Source organism: Fukomys damarensis, unplaced genomic scaffold (assembly GCF_012274545.1).
Source record: "Fukomys damarensis isolate Sample0158 unplaced genomic scaffold, DMR_v1.0_HiC HiC_scaffold_7, whole genome shotgun sequence".
NCBI lineage: Eukaryota > Metazoa > Chordata > Mammalia > Rodentia > Bathyergidae > Fukomys > Fukomys damarensis.
The window spans coordinates 41,979,467-41,983,561 of NW_022900919.1; positions in this window are offsets into that span (position 1 = coordinate 41,979,467).

Genomic DNA, 4,095 nt, shown 5'->3' on the forward strand with positions numbered 1-4,095 from the left:
GGGAGGGAAAAAAGAAGGAAAGATTTATTTTCTCTGGGTTATTAAAATAGGTTTTTATTGGGCTGGGGATTTAATTCAGTGTTTCCACCGCCGGCCTTGCAAGCGCAAGAACCCAAGTTCAATCTCTGGTACTAAAAAATAAAAATAATAAAAAATAGGTGTTTATTTTTGAGAGAGAAACAGAGACAGAGAACAAATTATTAAATTATGTTCACTGTTCTCAGTCTCCCTTGGGGAAAAAACAATATGTAACAAGCTAGAGGAATTACCCAACTTATACTGGTGGCGAGTTGACAGGAGGTCTCTCAGAACACCAGTTGGGCCTCTAGGTTGTTTGAGGGTCTTCAGGGCATGGTAGCTGGCTTCCTCAAGAGTTAATGATCCATGTGAAAGGAAGGCAGAATTTGCAGTATCTTCTGTGACTTATCCTGGGAAGTCCTATCCATCATTTGTGCCATGACTTATTATTGTATAGGTTGGCCCTGCATAAGAATGTGGAGATCAGGAGGGAAAGAACCCTGGGAGGCTTCTTGAAGCCCCAGTATGCCCTTTGGCCCTCAGTGATTCTTCCTTTCTTTTTCTAAGAACCAGGGGGTAGACTTCAGTTTCCATTGGGTTTTCTTGTAGCATCAGTGGGGAGTAAAAATTAAGATATCATCACAGAGTTCCAGGCCACAGAGTTTTACAGAGTACATTCTTTCTCCATTCACTAGGCCCCATCAGTGCCAAGGTCATGCAGGTGTGCAGTAGGCCTCTTCAAGCCAAAGGCCTTTTTTCCAGAGTAGTGGTGTGAAGAACTTGGGAGAACATTACCTGTCTTTCTTAAAGGGTGAATGTATGAAGAATATGACATTCTTAAACCCATAGACACTTGTCCAAGGCCTGGCCTTTGGCCCAGAGGTAGAGATGTGCAGATATGTGTTACATGCTCACACACACATTCACGTGCGCGTGCAGAGTATGGTTTACATGCTTCTGGTGGCCTCATCACAACTCACAGGCAAGGTGAAAGCATTGACTACTTTTCCACATAAGTCTCAACTGGTCTCCGGAGAATAGAGAAAGAAAATTCAAGATGAAATACAGTGAGTTTGTGTGTCAGCTTTCTGTTACTGTCTAAAACCTGAGAGAATCAGTGTGTCAGTGTTTACTAGAGAAACAGATGTAATGCAGGATATAAAAATGTATAAGAATGTACAAGTTTGGCTTACAATGACTGCCCACGGAGGCAGGTGTGGAAGAGTGCAAAAGCTCTGTCTGTGTGCTAGAGATCCGAAGGATCCAGTCAAAGTCCTGGGGTTCACTATAGTGTCCTGTACAAGTCCATACCAGGTGGCCAACACATCTGTGATACAAGACTGAAGGGTCTATACTGGAAGCTGGAAGACAATGTCCAAAGTGAAGGTGAAGACTGGAGCTCCTCCAAAGAAAGAGAAGCAAACCTTTCTTCTTCGTTTCCCTTTTATTCCATTTAGGCAACAAGCCTATTGGTTGGTACCACTCACACCCAAGGTGGGTCTTCTGTCTTCACTCTGCTGACCCAATTTAGCTGGCCATTTCTTACTCAAGTTGACACATAAATTAACTATCCACCATCAAATTTTAAGGAGGAGAGATTTACTTTGGTTCACAATTTGAGAGGTTTCAGCCTATGGTTGGTTGGTTCTGTGCTTTTAGACCTATGCTAAGGCACAACATCATGGCAGGAAGTATGTGGTAGGATAAAGCTACTCGTGACTTCCAGCAGCCATTAAATAAAGAGAAACAGAGGTCATGACCTACTTCCAGGCCCTTCTAAGTAGGCCTCACCTCCTAAAGTTTCCACCGCCTCCAAATAGTGCAGTCAGTTGGTGACTAAGCCTTCAACACATGAGCTTCTGGGGAGCATTTAATATCCAAACCATAGCAACTGGAACAATTTAGAATTCCATAGATAGGAAAGATCTTGTCCCTTCCCAAGTATTAAAAGGGTTGAAAGATTTAGTTCTCACACTGAAGACCTGTTGTCTTTGACTAAACTTTCCTTGATTAGGATATGTCAACTTCTAAGTAACCAAAGGGTCTGTTGCTTTGGTAATTGTTACTTGGAGAAGCAGTCTGTGCTAAATAAATTAGAGAATCTGGCGTTGTGATGGTTGTTGGATTGTGTTAATTTGAGAACTTTGATTGAGAGAAGCTTACCTAAATAGGCTCAGCAATTCCACACCCTGGGGCTGCTCATTGTCTGGATATTATAAAGGGGAAATGAGGAGGACCTGCTTCTGCTTCTGTTCCTTCGGAGGAGCTCTAGCCTTCATTTTGGACATCATCTCCCAGCATCCAGGACAGACTGCTGTTCAGCTTCTGGCGCAGATCCTTCAGCTTTCTGGCATAGACTCTTCAGCCTTACATCACACCCATTTTCCTCCTGATATAGGCTCGCACTAGACACTTCAGTGAGCTCCAGACCTTCGACTCCATTCTTTGGTCTCCGCTATACAGACAGACCCTGTGGACTCTTTCTCATCTGACTGTGTGACGATTGCAGCCAATCTTGTAAATTCTTATATATTTATATATCATGTTATATCTGTTTTGCTAGTAAATACTGACTGATATAGGTGTGGCGCACGCCTGCAGTCCCAGCACTCAGGAGGCTGGGGCAGGGGGATCACCATGACTTCGAAGCCAGCTGGGCCTACATAGTGAGTTCAAGGCCAGCCTGAAGTAAATATCAAGATCCTATCTCAAAAAAAACAAAACAATAAAATAATTTTGACAAATAAACATAGGTAAAGTTAAATGCAACTTCTTAAATTCAACTTTTTAAAGTTTTTAATACTCTGCTGAAAAGCATGGAGAATCTCCAAAGTGTGTAGGGCATGTAACTATCTTCCAAATGTAATCAAGGGACTTCTTATTTCTCAGAACACACTTTGAGCACTTCATCTCTGAGTATGAAAGCTCTAGGCCAGGTGTGGTAGCACATGCCTGTAGTCCTAGCACTCAGGAGCCTGAGGCAGGAGAACTGCTATGAGTTCAAGGCCAGTCTGGGCTACACAGTAAGTTCAAGGCCACCCTGAACTATTGCAGGATTTAAGAGACAGGAGAAACTACTGGGAAACAAGAGGATTTTAATCCAGATTTGAAGACCAGTTCAATGGACTAATGTCCAAAGAAAGAGCTCAAACAAAGAAAGTTTCCAGTTTTTATACATTTGGTAGAAGAGGTTGGTCTTTCTAGTGATGAAGCAAGCAACTTTACAGAAACAGGGTAAGAGTAGACAGTTTTGTAACAGACTTGAAAGAAGACAGAGCTTTTTTAATCTTGTGACATAAATTTTGTTTATAGGTCATTGTTACCAATTTTATCTATACCAGAACAAGGAGTTACATACAGCTGGGAGTGGGGGTGATAGGGAGGCTACCCAAGGATGGAAAAAACTTGTTTTTCTTTAAGTCCTGCTTCAGAACTGCATAGCAAAACCCTGTCTCAAAAAAACAAAACAAAACAAAAATTAAAAATAAAGAAAGCACTTGCCTGTTGTACTAAAGACAATGAAAACCTGTTTCTTCCATTTTGAAAACCTGATGGTTGGTATTATTTTCACTTCCAAATAAATGTTTTTGTAGAAACATCTGTCTTCTGAACACAAAGCTAAGCTAGGGGTAGAGCACGGTAATAAAGTACTAGCATATTCAAAATAATGACCAACACCGCAAGAAAGATAAAGCATGAAAAAAAACTACCAGTGAGAACAAATTTGTCTTCATTTCCTCAAACAGCTCCACTTCCCACTTTCCTCACTTCTTTTAATACTGGTGCCCTTTTTTTTGTTGCTGTAACTTGATTCTTTCTCTTATTTACTTGAATCCAGCACTATACTATTCAAGAGAAATATAATGCAAACCACATTTGTAGTTTAAAAAGTTTTTATAGCCACACTTAAGAAACAAGTTAATTTTAATATTATTTTATTGCCGGGCTTGTGGTGCATGCCTGTAATTCCAGCACTCACGAGGCTGAGGCAGGAGAGTCTCTGTGGGTTTGAGACCAACCTGGGCTACACAGTGAGTTCCAGGGCAGTCTGAACTACATAGTGAGACCCTGTCTCAA